At 41.1% G+C, this 20,466-nt stretch overlaps 1 protein-coding gene across 2 annotated transcripts in view; it reads right to left on the bottom strand.

Moving 5' to 3' along the window:
* LOC132969472 (carboxyl-terminal PDZ ligand of neuronal nitric oxide synthase protein-like) overlaps nucleotides 1-20,466 on the bottom strand; it is a 188,912-nt gene that overhangs the window by 125,892 nt on the left and 42,554 nt on the right. The window lies entirely within an intron of this gene.

Here is a 20,466-nt window from a genome sequence, read left to right as displayed (position 1 = left end):
ACAGCTCTATGGCAGACTGACCTCTGCGGGTTCATGATGACGAACCCAACACCTAGTCGGTAATAACAAGAACTACGGCTAATATCAGAATCAGAATCAGAATCTGGGTTTATTGCCAAGTACATTTACACATACAGTACAAGGAATTTGACTTGGTGTATTGGTGCTAAACAATTAACAAGGAAATAAAGCAGAACTAGCAACAACTTAAATAATACAGTATAAGAAGCTAAAAGGTAAAAAATAAAAAACACAAAATGTACAAAAGGTGCAATGTATGAGCTGTGCAGTGGACAATGAGGGAAAAAAAGGATTTTCAAGAGTTGACCATCAGAGTTATTACTCTGAAGACTTATTTATCAAAAGATATGTAATTAGACATATTGAATTAAAAGTCTTTATCATTGGGGTGCTGGTAGCCTAGCGGTTAGTGGGCACTCCCCATGTACAGAGACTTAAGTCCTTTAGAGAGGACATCCCGGGTCTGGGTCCGACCATCGGCTCCTTTCCCCGCATGTCATATGCCACTTTCTCTCTCCCCTGTTTCTGACTCTAACTCTGTCCTATCTCTAAAATAAAGACATTAAAAGGATTAACGGGCCAAAAATAAATCTAAAAAAGAAAAAGTCTTCAGCGTAGCTTTTAGCTGCAGCCATTGTATCAAACAATATCGAACCAGATACTACTTTAAGAACGCTACGGGGGCGATCTGCGGACATGAGACACATGCTATGTTCCCTTTGCAGTAGTTTCAAAGTCGATCTAGAAGTACAACAATTTTCAGAGGAAAAGTTATGTAATGCTGCTTTAACGCTAACATTGACGTAATTTAGATTTTAAAACAACCCTTTGAAAATCTTGAGTTGAACTTCTTTCACATTTCTGCAAACTGAAAGTCAGCAAAATAGTGCGGGGATTCCACTCCACTGCAGTGCAATGTTACCGAGCAGTGATGAAAAGGTTTCACAGAAAATGACACACAGCCCCGCTGAATAAACACAGCACACACACGGCTCTGTCACGATCAGTTTACACACCGAAGATCAGACCGAGACAGCTTCCAATCATCTCGTCTGCGTCCTAATGGAGCTGTGGCCGCGGTCGAACAGAAGCACTGCTGCAGGCAAACACAGACAACACAGGCCGACACCGCCACACTGTTTGCATATGAAATATGATGCATGTGTAAACATTGTTATTGTGATCAGATTCATGTGCTAAGACATTATGCAAACTCTCATGCAGCCAGGTGACTGCCTACCTCCCTCTCCCACTATCCTCTGCATGTCGGCGATATTCTGAGTAAGTGGGTTGTAATTTAGTCGCATCGAACCAGCTGTCATGGTAGCCTGGAGACACATTAGCTCCAAGTACCTTCTGTATTTTCTGTCTTTCTCCATCTTTCAGCTCTCTCCCTGAGCTGACATTTCTGTGAGTCTTGCTGGTTGATACATTATGATGAAGTGGAGGTTCATAAACGCGGCTCGAGCCAGAACTTTTATGCAGAAAAAGCAGCTGTTATGAGCCTTAGTCATAAAGCCTTCCTCTCTGAGATGTTGCAAAATGCATCCACTTTGCTGAAATTTAATTCTGGTCTTCTCGGGTATTGATGCCCCAGGGAAATCTGCTCAGTGCAAGTAAAGAAAATAAAAGCAAAAAAAAAAAAAAGTAACAGCAGTGACACGGCTGTGTGTCCAAAACCAGCTGACAGGCTGAATAACTTCAGCAAACACGATAAATACAATGTGTGTTGACCGATGCCACCTCTAGTTCTCTGTTTGATGGAGTTCTCTTTACTTTCAGAGAGTGACTTTGCACCGTCAGTACGAGTTGCCAAAATTCAAAAACGTTTCTGGCAGCGCTGGTGCAAGCACAAAATATGCCATGTCACAGAGGCTGTAAAGAAAAAAAAAAAAAAAAAGGTCTGAAAGCCTGCTGTGTTTGCATTCAATCACCTCTAAATCAAATCTGAGTATGGATTCTGTTTTTTTGAACTTTATGTGCCGTGTTTTTCCCAAATGCTTGCTGGCACTCTGTGTCAATCGATCAGTCAATACTCCATGCTTTTGAAGCTGTCAGTCACTGCCCGCCCTGCTCACTTTAATGTCACCCCTGGACTCATTTCATATTGATTTAGTCATCTCGGATTCTGTTGCATTATGCCATATGAAAAGACTTCAGTTCACATGAAAGCAGTGAGGGTGAAAACACACCTCAGAGCAAGAACAGACTGTGAGGTGCTCGTCTCATTTTAAGTGTTCTACTCCGTATGGAAGATTTCAGTTTGGATGTAATCGTATCCAATGTGCTCTCAAATTTAATTGAGTGTTATGACCTTCATCATCTTCACCAGGGAGCTGGTGTCTTTCTGTTAGATGCAGTAGTGTCTGTCAATGAACTTTTCAGAAAGAGCAAGAAAGTAATCATGTTCAACTTTAGTGGTTGGGAATCACCAGAGGCCCCGAGACACAATATCATCACGATACAACATCATTGTGATTCTAAACATTTTTGCAGTATGTGCTGAGAGTTACGATGCAATATATTATGATTTTACTTTTTTTTTTTACTGCGTATTATATCCACAAAATGAAAGTTAACCTGGTTTTGTCAAATAAGAAAACATTCTCCTATTCATCTCACTTCAGTCTTTTTATTTCTACACGATGGGAGTCAAGCCCACAGACGGACCAACGCTGTGATCAAAGTCAAACTCTGTAAAAGGCTGCATGCACCTCACAATCTGAACTGTTGGTTTTTCAGCCTGAGCGAACTTGAACATTAATTTTGAACGATGCAACTCGTTCAAAATGAATTGTGCTATTTCTTTTCTCTGTAAGAAGAACACAGTGGAGAGAAGAGATGAAGTCTCTTGTCTTCAAAAAAACCTCTTAACAAAATGACAAACACACTCCAGTTCTTAGAATATAGAGAGAGAAAGCTGAAGCACTACGATCAAGTTTCAAGGTGCAGCAGTGATTACGCGTCACAGCTTCATGAGCTCTTTTATTGCCGTGTCGTAACCCTCCTGATGTAATGTCGACATTGCTGCACATGCGGCGCCTGAACGATGGTGAGCCTGATGGAATAGGTGATTGACCTCCTCGGAGATGATTACAGCGGTAATTTAACAAATTTCACGCGGTGCTTGACGGGCTAAGTGTATGCAGCATAATATGACAGAAGGCACTTAACTCTAATAAGCCTGTCTATTCCTGTCTGATACGGCCCCCCCGTTATGGAGTCCAAATCAGCCACAACAGCGCTCACACTCTGCACACTGCCTTCAGTTGTGATCTATCATATGACCGCTGCATCCATCTACATAATATGAGACTGTGTGAATGCATGGTAACAGTCGTACCACAGGAACAGCTGCACTTGAGGAATTGCACGGGCTTTCATTTTTACAACTTGGGCAATTTATTCAGGCTGCCTTTTTTTTTTTTTAAAACGAAATGCTTCACCTCCACAGCAGAGGTGCCGACGGTGTTTTAATGAGCACAGATATCAGCTCACGACACAGTTTAGGTCATTCAGGGTAATCCCTAAGGTCTCTGCTAGATGAGCCTCCTGAATTCACAACTAAAAAGGATGTTCAATTCTGCGGAGCTTTTGACACAGGAGGGAGAGGGAGAAGCAGGGGGATAAAAACAAACAAAAACTAACTGCAAGGATGCCTCGGCACATCACGTCTGTTATTTTTGTTAAATGTATCATCGAGTCATTAAAAGTAACTTCCACAAAAGCTCGGGACAGTCTCGACTCTCTGCATGTCTCACATCTAACAAGGCTCAGCAGAACTTCATCTGTTGGAGAAACATCAAAGGTAAGGGTCAGAAAGTTCTGCACCAAGGCAACAAGCGGCCAATCAAAGTGTATTTTCTTTTTTTCTTTTTTTCAGATTTGACTTGACTTGATGAAACAAACATTTAACCAGCGTTCCAGGGTTTTCATTAAAGTAAAATAGCCATCTCAACAAGGATGAACAAACACAATTAAAGGAGCAGGTTCTATGTAACATTTTTTGATTCATTTATTTATTTAAATCTATATATTTATTTTATTTTTTTGTATAGGGACAAGTATGGAGCAAGTGAAATGATGCCACACACTACAGGATTTATAGCCTAAGCTAATTTGAAAGTCCCGTCCCTAGATGCTTCTTTAATGTCCTTTGAAGACTAAAATACGTGAGGGCGGCCCAGGTTCAAGTCCAACCTGAGACTCCTTTCCCGGATGTCGTTCCCCACTCTATTTCCTTCTCTATCTACTGCTCTTTCAAAATAAAGGCAAAAGTCCCCCTCCAAAAAAATCTTTAAAAAAAGAGAAAAACATAAATTTCTTCTTTCATTTTTTCTATTGTGATAAATTCACACTTTTGGGATGTGTTCATTTTGAATGCTCAAATTGCGATAATGATGCCATTGGGGTAAATGTGTTCAGCCTTACACACAAAAGGTATCAAAAAGTATGAAAGTATTTCAAATTTGGACGATCTTAATTTACTCAATGTAATGTTTGCATAAACATCTATTTCATATGTGATGCACACGGGTATATGAGGTTTGTTTTCCAGCTAATTTCATCGGTAACGATCTGAAAAGTAACATTTAACGAAAAGCTTTACAGTAAAGCGCAAAAATGACAGGAAGTCCCAGGTAAAACTGGTCTCATGTGAACATGTGTTGTTCTGCTGTGTCACAATAAACAGGATATGCTCGCGTGCGGCAGGTTGGACGACGACCACTTCAGTATACGGAGCGGTGACGGAATAAAGTGCGTCATGCAAACTGAAGTGCATGCTCAAGTCCAAGAATAGGCTCAGCCATCATGCAAAAAAACAAAACAAAAAAAAACATCAGTCCAACATTTGCAGCCACTCTTTCCAGATAAAATGGTCATTATTTTCCCGAAAGGTCCGCTCCTCCTGTTTCCAGTATAATCCATCATTTTGGCAACAAAGACGCCAAAACACGGACACAATGGCGTCCTCAGCCAGCGGTGCTATTCTCACTCACTGACATATCAGCCGAGAGCCAGGAGAGAGAAATAAAAGGCTGTGTTCCATTTCTGGTGAAGACCGCACACTGAGTTGTATGAGGAGAGAAAGGATGCAAATAAACATTCAGACACACACGCACACGCGCACCACTGAGGTCAAAATGAGTGTTCAATGATCTCAGCTGGGCAGCACAGAGTGTGTTTGCTGACATTAAAGCTCCCTGCTCTGCTGTTAGACAAGCTCTTTATTAGCTCGTTGTCAGAGGCCTCTCTGACATTACACTGTGTCGTGCATGTCTAACTTTTTTTGTGCACATATTATACTGCTAACACCGTTTCTGCTGTCTTTCTTTTCAGGCCCTGCGGACATGCACGATGTGTTCCAAAGCAGAAGCAAGTTTTTTTTTTTTGTGTGTGTCCTTGACCGATTGTGAGCAAAGATCTGACTCAATGCCACATCCACTCTCAAAGACAGAAAAAAAGAGACAGGGCGCTGTAAAGGATGAAAGTGTGTGTGTGTGTGTGTGTGTGTGTGTGGGGGGGGGGATATGAAGTTAAATTAAGAGCTCAGATCATTATGCTCGTAATTATACAAACTCAAAGTCAAGGTGTCATAACTCTGCAGACTCTCTTGTCGTCGTTAGCTGCTTGATGAACTGCCCTGCATTTCGTTTCAGCCTTCACAGAATACCTGAAGTTACTGCCCAGACTCATTATGAGATTTTTCTTTGTCTCCCTACAAATTCACATTTCATGCTCAATCAATCATACAGCCGGTAGAACATTTATTTTAAGCGTGCTGGTTTCCAAAAATGGCAGTTGTAATCATTTTTACAACATTAGATATACATCAGGAAGAGAAGAGGTCTAATGATCTGTTACTAATTTATACCACATCCCGTCCGGCTTACAGTCTTACTGAGGGATTCTTTCAGATACTCAGCTTAACGTCCACCGCTGAAGAACACCCTTGACTGATCTTTTCTAACATGTGTCCTTTTTTATTTAAAACGCCGCTTCAATCACAGAAGAGAGAAAGAACTACTGGCTGCTTGTCCGGGGTTCATGTCTTTGTTGTTGTTTGGTTCACTTTTTCAAAAGGGTCAAACATGAGAGACATGACAAATCAAGGGCGAACATAACATGACTGATGAGAGCAAATCAGAGCAGGCGAACGTGGGCGTCTGAGGCTGTCTCTGTGCAGACTATCATGCCACCCATTTTTATTTATTTTTAAACCAAGAAACGGTTAACAGATTAGTGGGGAGGCTACTGCAGCTACATGTCTGATGTGTCCTTGGGCAAGACACTTCACCCCAAGTTGCTCCCGCTGCTTTGTCGGTGGCGTATGAATGGGATTAGCTACTTCATGTAGGTCACTTTACATATCGGCCTCTACCATCTGTGTGCGGGTGGGAAAACGCTTTGAGTAGTCAGAAGGCGAGAAAAGCTCAAGTCCATTTACCATGTAGTGGCATAAACGTAGCAAAAGGCATGCAGTGAAAGAAAAACACACAAGTGTGGGTTTAGCCTGTTGTCTGCTGTCGTCGTGGTTACCAGGGGCGGGGAATTTCAGGAACATAAAAATAAAAATGATGATGAAAATGATTTAAAAATGTAAATCAATGAAATCAATCATGCCAAATATTCTGGCCGAACCTGAGGTGAAACATGTTGGTCACAATAAGTCAAATATAGTGTGCAGCGGTTTATTTATGTATTTATTAGCACTGTTCTTTCTTCCTTCCTGAAATCACCTTCAAACTCTCCAAGACTTTATTCAGCTGCCAAATCCATTCAAACGCAGTACTGTATATAGCACAACTCTCCATCATATGTCTCTGCTCATTTGTTGGGGTTACGAGCTCGAAGGTGAGTTATACGCGGTTGACGATCGAGGTCAAATTCATGAATGGCAGACGATGAAAACATTTTGTCATGTTGTCGGCCTATAGAATAAACTGTGAACACCCCCGCCTCTTTTAACTCACTTTGGCATTTCAATTACACACTACGAATTGGAAAAATGTAATGTCAAGTCATTGCCGACCTTATTTTCCGTCCCTCTCGATTTGAATGAAAAATAAAACTATACAAACCAGCTACAAGAATCCCAAGGAAGCTTCAGAAAACAGGCTGCCACATTAGAACTCATGATGCTTTTCTGCAGGTGTGAGGGTCACAGAGCCTAAGACATGGGCGAGCCGAACGTGGTCGATTCCTCTTCAACAAAAAAATCTGTGAAATACCACTTCAGATGGTTTCTGCAGAACCAAAGCAAGAGTGAGCGTTGCGTATCCCCTCGTGTGTTCAGAGCTTCAGCAGGCATCTTCTGATTAGACCACAGATCTGAACGCCCCCAGAGAGACCGCATCTTTCTCAGCTCTTTACACCACGACGCTCTTCTTTCAGTATTTTCCCTCTGCTATACATCATCAACACCCCTTACATCCTTATATTCCCTTTTTAACACTCCCATCTCAAACCATTTTCTTTTCACACTTGTCATTGTAGAGGTTATGTGTATGATCATTTCCCCACTCTCATTTGTCACTTCCGTTTCCCACGGTCGTATTGATACAGCATCTGTCCCCTTGTGTGCCACTCCATCTCTCTTCGTTTTCTTTTTTTTCCCTCTCTTTTTACACTCATTTATCTCCCCATGCCTCTCCTTTTTTTTTTCTCTACAGACCAGCAGCTGATTCAATCTCAAGCAATGTACTTTATGAAAAGGCATTTCATTTTCAGAAACCATTTGTATAAAAGACACAAGGCCCATCAGCTTTCATCAATCAACGAGATGCAGAAATGTCATTGAATCAAAGTTTTTTTTTAAAAAACCAACAGCATCAAGTTTATGTTGAACAAATACCAACAAATACCAAACTTTGAACTCTTTTACACTGACGTCCTTGGAGAACAGCCGTTCATAAATGGAGGTATTATGAGGCAATATATTTTTTTAAATGAAAATGTAATGTTGTTCTGCAAAGGTGTACAAGCGTTGGCGGAGTCTCTCAAATTCAAGGTGTACTCGGTTGCACATCTGAACTTTGGCTCCCAACTTCCCATCATAGCTCTGCACCTCTTTTCCTCCATATGGACCAACATGCAACCAAAACCAAATAGCTTGAATGGCTTTTACGTTTAATGACAACATTTTGTAATGTGTTTTTGTAGACCTAATTAGCAAAGTTGGTCCAATTAAAGGAAAGGCATTCATCCAGTGCTTGCCTTTGAGGATCTGATGTAAACATTACAGTACAACAGTAAACAGGAAGTTGAACTCCCAGGGAAGAACCTGACAAAGGTACTTTAATCACAGTAAGTTGTAAGTTGCTGTGTTAACACCAGCTTCCTAAATTTATGAACAAATTTTGCCAACACACACACACACACACACACACACAGACATAAATTGGGGCAGTCAACAACTTATAAACAGTTTTCTCTTCGCCAAGTAAAAGACTCGAGTTTGGTCCCAATGCATCACTTAAACATGAGCTGCTACATTTGGGACTGCATCCATTAAAGAAGACATTTCCACATCTGCACTGTCTCCAGTGTGAAAAATACAACTTCTGAGAGGAAGTGTAGTCTTCAGGCTTCGTAAACAAGACTTTCCAAGACTGTCGGCACACTTTCCTGTTGTTTGATAGAGGCATCAAGGGAAATGTATTTCTTCAACTGTCACAGCCTTCATGGATAGTTAAAGATGTTCTCCTCTGACACTTTGTCTTCTCATCTCAGTTCCTAGAAGTCACTGTTTCTCTCTCCATCTGTTCTCTCTGTGGTCATAGATCTGTACCCAACACCAGTGGCTTGGATATATCAAAGCTCTAGTAGCAACAGATACTTATAACATCTTCAACAATAGTCCACCCATTTACTTCCACTAATAAAGACGTGGGTCGCTGTTGTAAGCAGGTTAGCACAAACATCCTTCTCCCAAGCAAAGTTTTTGGAGCTGTATACTAGAGTATCCTGAGGTGCTCCCAAGCCAGGTAGGATATGTACAGTAACCCCTCCAGTGAGATCTAAATCTACCCTGGGGTCTCATCCCAGCTTGGTGTAAAACCTCCAGATTGATGTGCCCTCCACAGCCAGCACTACAATTCGTTTTAAATAATACCTCGTCATTTAATTAAGTGGATGGATGGTAGCCTGTAACATACGTTGCATTTATAAGGTTAAAGGGACAAACACCTGGAGCCAAATCTGAAGGGGGAGCTTGCCAGGTAGTGTGTTGTGGCCAGGTTTTCCCTCGTAAGGGTCCAGCCGGTCTGAGCCAACAACACCAGCATGGAGACGTCGCCCCTTTGGGACCACCACCCACAGAGATAGGCATAGGGGTCAGCCTTTATGCAAGCCTGGCGGCAGGCAATGGTATGGACCTGGGCCTGCTGACTCCTGGAAGCTGTGTATGGTTTTCGGTTTTGGTATCTCAAGACGAATCAGATAAAGAAAATCTCTCTCCATTGTTCAAGAGTGGAAGAGATTCCTTTCAGCCCGATCGATACGCTTATGACTTACTGTCTAGGGTGGACAATAATATATCAGATGTTTTTAATAGAGATCTCTATTACTCTAGTAACAGGGTCATCTTTACCCTTGAAATCGATATACTGCTCGTTTCTTGGAAGCCAAACTGAAAATGTAATATAACCCAAAGAAACGTAAGATACGATGATGGAATCCATGAATTTACAATCGAAAGGTACAGATAAACATAAGCTGCTAAGGTTATTTAAGGCTATTCTGAGCTCTTAATCTGTATTTCTCATCGACTTGACCTTTCTTTATCATTTATTTTCCCTTCACCTGCAGTTGTAAGAGCAGCAGATTGGAGGAGGAGATGAGTTACACAGGCTTTTCTTTGCTCTTATTGAACTGCGTCAGCCGAGGAATCCGTCTCTACCCAGAAAGGAAACAAGAGACAAACTCAATTTGGAGCCAGTTGGCGTATCGACGAATCACTTCCAGCACGCTCTCATTTTCAGGGCCCTGCTGTATAAAAGCTGAAGCGGCGGACGGTCATCATTGGTTAGAGAGATAACAGCAACCTTTCATTCAGAATGGATTGGATTTGACGATGAACAGTGAAAATGGAACCACTTATTATGTCGAAATGAGACCATCAGTTTTATTTGACTCCTCTTTATGGCAGAGGCACGGCGGGCTGTTTTTGTTTTTTTACAGGAAATGATTTATAGAACTGGACTAACACTGAGCTATAATTACAGCCAACTGACCCTTAACAACTGCATCCTGACCCTCTCAGTTACTGTTGCTACTCCCGTCCTAAGCATTTAACTGCAGCATAATCTGTACAGTCATAAATTATATTATGTAATATTGTATATTCGAAATACAGTAATTTCACAAACGATCTGTTTTTGATGTTAGTCAGTAGTAACACGGTCAGCCTACCGTCTCAGAAATTAACATTAGGGATCTAATATATGCATTGGGGGTCAAATGCACCCAACACGCACACTGATGCATCATCAGTCTGAAGTTCATCATCCACAAGAAGAAAAGGAAATCATATGCAGCACTGAGTGTATAGCAGGTAGGTCAATGTTGGTGAGTAAAACATCAGTGGAGAGTAAATTTTGTTCAAATGAAAACTGTTTATTGCTTACTTCGGAGAAACAGAATTTGTGTTGGTAGATATTCTTTACCGTTAAGGTTTTCAATAAACAGCATGCGATCAGAAGGACAATATTGGCCCATATTGGTTCTGTTGACAGACATCGGCACATAATATGGCATGAACCGATGTCAGTAGCCGATGTTTATTTGTTGTTCCAAATCAATTCAACACTGAAATCTAGTACACCTAACTACTGATTCAAAGAAGAGTTTTATTACTGGGCAGATTAAGTCACCTGTTGAATAAACTCTGACTTGTTTTTATTGTCAAACACGAGAGAAAATGGTGGCATTGTGGGAGTCTTACACCAAAAGTAGTCATGAAACAAACATTGGTATCGGAATCGGCAATCTGCTGACTTGTTATTTCAAACATCGATATCGGCATCGGCCATTATTTCCCAATCAGTGCATCTCTAGAATTTGCAAATACTTCGCAGGTTGCATTTAATCAACTCTAATAAAGAACAATGTCCCTCCTTTCAAATGACACTGTTCAAGTTACGAGAGCATTCGTCCTTGTGGTTTAAAAAAGCTGTACTCCAATTGACATTTCTTTGGCATTTTTATGAATCTACAGTTTCACACACTTGAAATGTCATGAAGTTGTAAAACCTGAACAAATATTTCATATCATTCTGATATTTATCAATAATTCTCTATGAAATATTGTAACTGGTGCCCTTTTCCCTTTCTTCTTATTAAAAAAGTCGGTTTAGTCTAACTTTGCAAACTGCAGACTCATACATTACTCCCACCTTTCATAGATGTAAACTGTGAATAGGAAAAAGATTGTTATTGGAAGATGAAGTGGCGCTCGAGAGCCCGACCAGTATGAACCCGACCTGTTGAGTCAGCACAGCGGGATGAAAAACCTGAAGGGCCACACAGTCTTCTTCACTCCCTCCACGTGTCTGACTCACACACAGCGGGACATCAGGAGGCAGAGAAGAAACACTCAACCTGCAGTTTCTTTTCATTATCTGTGCTATTTCCGTCTACATGTGAAAAGTGAAATCAACAGTGTTTCTTCATCTCTTTGTACCTCACCAATGGACTATTCCCACGAAAACAAAAAGCGCCTACCCAGCGCATGATTTGGATGTCTATGAAATCTGTATGAGACCGCAGATGACACAAAACTCCAACAACAACCTCAGAAAGTGAAGAGAAAGCAGAGGAAAGCTATCACTTTATTCACTCAGGCTTTCAACTTGCCAAAAGCAACCTATAAAAATCAGTGAGCTGTTTTAAATGTGCGATAATAACATGATTTAGGTCATGTTCGGTAAACTGAGTGACAGCAGGGTATACTCCCAGCAATCATTGAGCCCAATGTGTGTGCATAAAGGCTGCTATTATCTCTGAATGCAGTGATTTAAAGAGGCTCTTTATCTAAACCAACCTTTCTTCTGTAAAGATTCCCCCTTTGATAAACATCTGGTCTGGTGGGACACTCACTTATTAGCATGTCAAAGGCTGACAGTCAGTCATACTCTAAATTCCTCAGTGACACTATAACAAATGATTCTAACTGACTGTCGAGGCTTTAATGTCTCCTCTCCAAAGACATTCAGTTATTTTATTTGTTCTGGAGACAGGCAACAAGGTTTGATTCCTTTACAATGCAGCTAATAAAAGCTTTTTATTCCAGCATTGGGTCCATTATTGCTGAAAGTCTGAAGGACAGCGCGGTCTGAATGAACCACAGAGAAAGAGCACAAAGGCAGCGATGGAAGATGGAAATGGCATAGACAGCAAAGAAGAAGACTGATTGTCTTTTTGTTTACTCCTCTGAAGTCCACTGTAGCACCGGGCTATCAATATTTTGTGTATAGGAAGTGATAAATTAAACATAGTTGTCCCCAATTCCAGGGAATCAACGTTTCCATGGCTATCTTCAAGTCAGCGTTCACCACCGCACAACGTTATGAAGTGGGTACAGCATCTCACTGCTGGATGGTTTAATGGTGTGTAGACAGAAATATGAACTTTTATAGTCTGTGATGGATTTTTGTAGAACCATTGCTACAGTGCAGTTCTGGTCCTGTCTTTATTCCTCAATAGTCAAACTTTCAATAGTCGAAGAATCACACATTGTTGAAGAACAGATGGATTTACTGATGAATACAATTCTATGTATTCTTTCACTGTAAGGGTTCTTTGAAGCAGTAGAAACTGTGTCTCAAAGAACCATTTTAGGCACCTTTGAGGGCTTTGTAAGAGACCTACCTAAAAGAAGTTTAGAAAAATCAATTAAGTAAAACGCTTTTCAGTAGATCTATTGTTTTTTTTAGAAGCAAAGTAAAGGCATTGAAGAGACAACAATCAGTTCTGGCCCTTTGATTTATCTTCCAATACTTTGTTGAGTTAGTGAAAAAAATGTTTAAATTGTTTGAACTTGGCCAAGTAGAAGTTGAAAGTTCTGGCTTGAAAGATGGGAAGTCGTGAACATAATAGGTTTGATTGGAAGTGGTTTAGTTGTAAGACCAACGCTGCTAGGCAACCTCAAAGTGGACGCCAAAAGACCTGAGACAGTCTTGATGCTCTCAAATGCAGGAGGCCTATACAAAGTTATAATGACAGAGGAAAAGATGAGGTTATTTGGGAATATGAAGATTTCCATCAGACAGTCTCCATGAAAAATAAATGTTTCAGACGCCAGATGGGACGTGGTTTGTTTGTTCAGAAAGTCATGACATCCTGTGTGGACACTGTTGTCAGGCTTGTTATACTCTCGTTGCTAACATTCTTTTAAATCAGATCGCTGCACTACACACTGGAATGGAAACTTTTAGCAGAAAAAGGCCAGCCAAGAGCAGAGCAGGACCATTTCCTCAGCTGCACAACGCAAAGAACAATGACCAGAGCAAACACAAAACTACACTGTGCAAATCTTTGTGTTACTAAGGACACTGCACTGCAGCTGTAATCTCTTCACCTCGGTATGAAACACTCGTGTAGGGACACAGAATCACACCGAGCTGAAAAAAGCAACACCTCCAGACAACCAATTACAGAGAGGAACCTCTGCCACTGACGAGAGGATCTTTGCTGGAATTAAATTAGAGCGTGGGCCGAGCTGCTACTGGCTGTCACGATAAAGGCCTTCAAAAGAAAAACCAGTAAAGGATTATCAGCTCTTAGAGCTTTAATTGGCACTTTAATGAAGTCGCCCACAATGTATCTGACTGACTCTAAAAGGCTGACTTCCTGTTTGTTCACGTCAAATACACCTCAGGGTGTGATATTGGTTTCAAAGGGGAACTTTAAAGGGTATCATAAGAGGAGTTTGGATTCAATTAATCACTCAAAGCAGATCATGAAAAAGTGTCATGTACGTTTCCCACAATTAACAATGAAACAAGAGTTTCATTACGAGTGTGTTTAACAAGGCCAATTAGCTCTGGATTAGCAGAACGCCTTTGCTTTTGAAGAAGAGTCGGCTTCCACTTTTGCAGACATTAAAGTTGAGTAAACACAGAATGATCAAGTATTACAAGGGGATGTAATAGTTAGGGAATACAAACAGAAGAACCTGCCAACAGGGGAGGTCTGAAGAGCACCCCGAGGCAGCTTAATGAGAAGATTATACACTGTAATAGTCCTCCAGGCCTGAGGTAAATAAAGCTTTCAAACCTGAAATGATATTTCAACACGTACCTTTGTAATCGCGGTAAAAGATAAAGCGCCTTAAGGCAGAGGAACACCTTTTCTTTAGTGTGGAGCTGCAGCCTGAATTCTAATGAATCTTCTTAGAGTGCTGACATGATACTGGATGGTGTGTATCCGCGTAAAAAAAAACGGTTTAATCTTCTAAATCAATATTTTCAGGTAGGGTGTGATTACAGATTCCAGCTCCAGTGTGGATGCGGCGGTCTCGGCTGTGCACATCTGAAGATTTGGGGATTTTCACACATTCCTGTTTGCAGAGTTGCTCAAGCTGAGTGTCTTTAGCTGATATCTTCCGGTCATTACATCCAATTTTAGAGGGATTGACGGGATGAGACTAACACAGTCTTGGAGGACATCAAGGCTTGAAATCATCCCTGTGTTGATATCCGGGTCATCATCTTCCTGCTTGGATAAATTACTGCTTTATTTTGAGTTATTTTCTGCAGAAATCAAGCATCTCCAAGCAGATTTTTGAAAATTATTTTGGGGGCTTTTTGCCTTTGATAGGACAGCTGAAGATAGATCATAGATGTGGTGAGGAAAGGGCAGGAAAAACATGCATTAAAGGGCCTAGGCTGGAAGTCGAACTAGCAGCAAATTCATTCACCGACTTTGCCTTTAAACGTTGGGCGCCAATGGACTGAGCTAACCAGCCTCAGTTCTTTTTACGTCTTGATTTATAACCTTTAAGAATTTAGAAGTCCTTTAACCCGAAAGGCACACGTGGATTGCTTGATCCTATCGAGTAGGATCCACAGAAGGGAACTAAATTAGTCCCCCTTCTTGTCCACATTCCTACACACTGGTACTGAATAAAATAATGCCACATTTTGGTCCGATTTAAGAACCAAAGCTTCTTGGGAAATGTTGGGGAAAATCATTGTTTGGGTCTGGATAAGGACTTGGGTTAGTTGAAGTACAACCTGGCTTACATTGCGTTCGTGATTGAAAGACGTCACACACAGAAGTGATGTAATGTATGTAACTTTAAAGAAGACATAGGATGTACACTTAGTCCTGTGTTTGCTTGTCCCACCCTTTGACTAGAAGTGCCATCAATTCAAAACCGAACAGAACCACAAGACAGGGACTTCATACGAATACTGACAATTTAACAAGCATTAAAACTAGTGCTCCCCAGTTCAAACTTAACAGATGCTAGCTATATTTTCACAGTTTTGAACAATGTCATTGCACAATACAGATGTTTCTCATATCGTGGAGGCTTAATTGAAACCACAACCTCTATGGGAAATGGTACAACTTGCACCTATTCAGAATTCAATGAGAAAACATGAGCCCCAATCAAATCAATTGAACATGTACACTTCTCCTCCTGATACTAGAGTGTAACAAAATTGTAAATCACTCTTCAAATACTATGCAAAGCCAAGGATACTCAACAGGATTGGACAAATAGAGCACTTTTGTTTGTAGAGGAAAATTCGCCCATCATGCCGTCACTGGTCATTAGGGTTGTTTGGATTTGACTCTTTATTTTTTACCTCAAGACTGCAGGTCTGAAAATGGGAAAATCCTCCACTATGTGAATGTCTATTCGTGTGTCTTTACTGCTTTGTGGTAAACTGGGTATAGAGCACTGCACCAGTGCTTTTCAGGGTTCAGAGAATCTTCCCCACTGGCGCCTTCATTACTTGAAATGTTATTCAATCAGGCTAATGTAGTGCACTTTGGATAAGAGCCTTCACAAACTGGTTTTAAGTCCAAAATCAGAGACCGAAGCATGAACACCACTCTCCTTTCAGAATTACTTTTCCATACAATATCTCTCTATGCACACCATTTCTCCGTTCCTCCCCATCATCCACAGGGAACAAAGGCGTCCTCAGGGGTCGGCCTTCTCCTCAGCCTATAAAGGCTCCTGTAAAAGGCATGCAGTAATGTTTGCTTCAGACTGATGACCGCAGCATTCCTGCTCCCTGCAGATTCAACAAAATGGTCTTTTTATTGTCTTGGACCTCCGCTGCTGCCACAGGCTCACTTATCAGACAGAGTCACACACCCCTGCAGTAAAAGAAACATGGGTACATAAAACACACAATCATGGAAGTGGAGAGACACACAGGCAAACAAATGGAAGCACACACACTCAACAACAGTCCAGCCAAAATTGAATTTTTATATAATGTCCAAACAACGATTTTTATTTCAGGGAGGTTAAATGACAGATGATGTTGTCAAATACATCAAGAATTAATTAACTGAAATGAAATAAGCCCTACTCCAATGTGTCAAGCGGTGACGCTGTGAATTGTGCACCAATCTTGCACCAATGGAACCATGCCGTAGATCTCAGATGAGCTTTTAAAATGATCAAAGTTATTGAATTCATACAATTGTAAAAGTATTTCATTTTTATTACACATTGTCATTGGAAAATAAGAAGTCAAATTTATCTCCTCTTACCAAACTATTTGAAGACACCATTTCTAGATCACCAATAGCCTTGTTTTTTAAAATGTATTATTTACTTTATGTGCTGTAACATATTGGCATATCGGTGTTGTAATGTTGGAAACATGTCAACCCAATTTCGATGCATCTTTGACCTAACAGCGGGGCGCCAAATAGCCCAGCAGTTATGTCTGGCGCCCCGTGTACAGAGGCAATAGACCTGATTGCAGCACCAATGGGTTTCAAATCCGACCTCGGCCCTTTGCTGCATGTCATTCCCCATTCTCTCCGCCCAACGTTTCCTGTCCCCCTTCAGCTGTCCTGTCCAATAAAAGGCTAAATATATCTCGTAAAAAAATAAGAAAATTGGCCAACTGATATATTGGTGGGGCGTTCCAAACTTCTAGGACAGAAAAAGGATTTTCACGGACAAATGTCACCGTTCTGAGCTAAAACAAAACATACACCGTTGTAAAGAGGAACTGTGCTCCAGGATACACTTTTCCCAGCAGTTGGTCCATTTCCTTTGAGATTATTCCGCTCAAAGCCAAACAAAGCCTGAAACAACCTGACAAGGGAGAAGGGAGGAACCAAACAGAGAGCCAGAGGGGGAACACACACACACACACACACACACACACACACACACACACACACACACACACACACACACACACACACACACACACAGAGTGTATTTCTACCCTGTTACTGATATAACATTCACTAGAAGAGAAGTAGAAGAGTTCCTCTGCTCTGCTATCTTATCTCATGGTATAGCTGTAATAAGAAGCCCCAGCAGCCTGTATTTGCCTTCATCCTCGCAGCGCGGCGAGGAGGACCTGTGTGATTACAGGAGCTGTGGTGAGCTATGGCCAGAGGCTGAATGTTCAACAACCTTATCAGCTGTACTGCTGCTCTCCCAGCAGGGAGACGAGAGGAGGGTAAACGCTGAGGCAGAGAGGAAGAGAGGCGCGTTCTTCGGTTTTACACTTTATCGAATATGAAAACAAATCCTAATGAGAAAATAAACCTGTGATTTCTTTCACTTGATTAATCTCACAAACAGCCCAACATTGAGGATATTAAACAGTTGTAGAGAAATGAGCAAAGCAGAAATCCTCCCTGATTTGACCAGTGAGTGAAATGTGCATTTCTGTGTCATCAGCAATTAGACACTGTCAAATATTCAGTATCATGCATCCTGACTGGAGTTGTAGTGAGACGTGATTGTTGCCTTCACAGCGTGTTTCACTGTTGGCAGAAAGGCCTGAGAGATCCATTCACGCTGATTTAGATCGTGATTGTTTTTCTTGCAATACTACTCCCGGTTGTTAGGTCAGTGTTTCTCTTTCTCTCTGTTTGTTTTGTTGATAGCACACCCACTTCTCCCTCTGACACAAGCTGTGAACACAAAACTTCCTCTGTCTGACAATTTCCCCCCTAACAAAGATGTACCAGATATACATGGTCGAGAGTACAACCACATGCTAAAGAGTTTATTCCATCAGAGCACATCACGTTGTCAGTGAAGAGCCGTTCAAAGGAGATTTGTAAACATGCAACTGGAAGTGCAAAGTGAGTATAAAATATGTGCAAAAAGAACGAATCTCCAGCTTGTAAATTGAACGCATACAAACCCTTCTAAACAGAATGGCAAACACTTGTGCCCAGAGTTAATGAAAAAGTGGCCTTTTCCATCCTCGTCAAAAAGCTGACACTCCACCGAAAAACTGAGATGAGAATTTTTTTTTATGATTCTTCATGCACTTTTTGAATGCAATAAAAACTTCAGTTTGCTTTTTATACTCATTTGGCAAACTGGATAAATGCTGCAAATGTTTAGACAACAGCTCTGCTAAAAAAAATCCTTTAAAACCTGGCCTACAGTAACTTCATTTATTTCAATGAACTAGGGCCAGGCCGATATTGGATTTAAGGGGCCGATACCAATGTCAATATTGGGAAGAGAAAAAACATCTAATACCGATATATCAGCCGATATCTCTCTTAGATCTAGGGTCGATCTGTAGAGATAGATTGATATAGATACAAATATCCTGCACTTATCCCTCAAATGCACTTGTGGAAAATATTTATAATGAAGACAAGATGGTCACTCAACCGGAAAGTAACTGCGCATGTACATGCATCACCGCTTGACACTCTGGAGAGATAATCCTTGTTATAACCCTTATAGCACACTGTTGGTGACAGCTACAAATAAAACTACTGGCATAATACAATGACACTCAAATGAAATGCTATTTAACTGGTGAAAAAAATCTAGTAATATCGGCCGATATTATCGGCTGGCCGATTAATCGGTCGGGCTCTACAATGAACATTTCAACCTGGTAAAGCTCAAGTCCATTTCACTGTTTCTGTAGAAATAACTCAAACCATTTTGCTCATGTAATATAAAGCTCGTAATTCGTGCCTCACTTCCCTGCCCTCTAATTATTTTGTCCTTCCTTACATTTCACTAGTTTATTTAGCCAATTTTTTTCCTTTCAGAGCAAGTATTCTCAGTGCTTCATTTAAATTCCACTTCGGCACCTATTCAATAAGCGGATCACTAAAGCAGTCAGGGGAATTCTCGGTCTCATCACACGCAACAGCACGCCGTTTCCCCCTGTGCTACATGCAAATGCCCCTTTTCATTCCATAGGTCGGTAGTCAAAATTGGATTTCCCTAACAGCACCTGCTGCTGCATTCTGATGGTTTTGGACTGCAAGAATTCAAGACTGCTGGAAAGAATGAAGGAGCGAGCAATGTGAGGTGGGTTGTTTTCCACAAGATTGATACTGAAAAGTGCAGAAGTCGGCAGTGAGGTATCTGAAGAGTTTGGAGGCGGGATGCTGAAACGAGGAAGGAGGAAGTCTGACACCTCAGTCACACGTTGTTACAGGGTCAATAATTCTCAGACAAAGATGACTAAACCGAAGGAGAAAAAAAAGACAGCAACTTTTAGAACGTTTGATTGTTGAATAGTGGTCGGTTCAGTTGTTCTGATGCATCCCAGGAAGTCTAATCTGATTGGCTCTTGTGACACAGCGTCAAGAAAACATGTCGCTTCAGTTTAAATTTGCGCTATTAATTTGAATACTTGATTTATTTTGCATGTTTGCATCAGGCCCATTGCGTAGCTCGAGTCAAATCTGTGTCATCTGCTTCATAATCATGTCTTGCTGTTGACCTTGGAATTACTTTTTGTTGTGCACAAGAGTACACTTGCTTTTGGTCTGAACACACCTTGCTCGGTGAAGGTTTGCCCACATAGGGCCCCCTACACGTCAAATTCAGTTGCGAAAGATTTTGTGTCTAACAATGCAAAGAGCATTCCGAGCTTGATGTGGCGGGAGACTGAGAATAGAAAATCATAAAGGGTCGCAAAAGGCGGGCGGAAAAAAAATCCAGCTGTCTCGACTCTTGTCAGCCCTGCTTCTTCTTGACAGACAGCGATATCAAATATAGAATACAGCATTAGCAGCAGTGATCCTTGTTGATCCACTCCAACAGAGCAGATGATAACACAAAAAGTTTCAAATATTCGAGAGAGTATCAGAAAATGAAAGTTAAACCCAGTGTGGACACAGAGAAGATGCTCAGATCGTTGTCAAATAAAAATAAAACATCCTCAAACAAAAACAAAAAAGAAGGACATTCTTCAGAATGTTCCCAATAAGGCTTTCTGGTTATCATTTATCTCACAT

The sequence above is a fragment of the Labrus mixtus genome, chromosome 3, assembly GCF_963584025.1.
Source record: "Labrus mixtus chromosome 3, fLabMix1.1, whole genome shotgun sequence".
Lineage (NCBI taxonomy): Eukaryota > Metazoa > Chordata > Actinopteri > Labriformes > Labridae > Labrus > Labrus mixtus.
The sequence above is the reverse complement of the archived record's forward strand: the minus strand, read 5'-3'. Positions and strand labels throughout refer to the sequence as shown.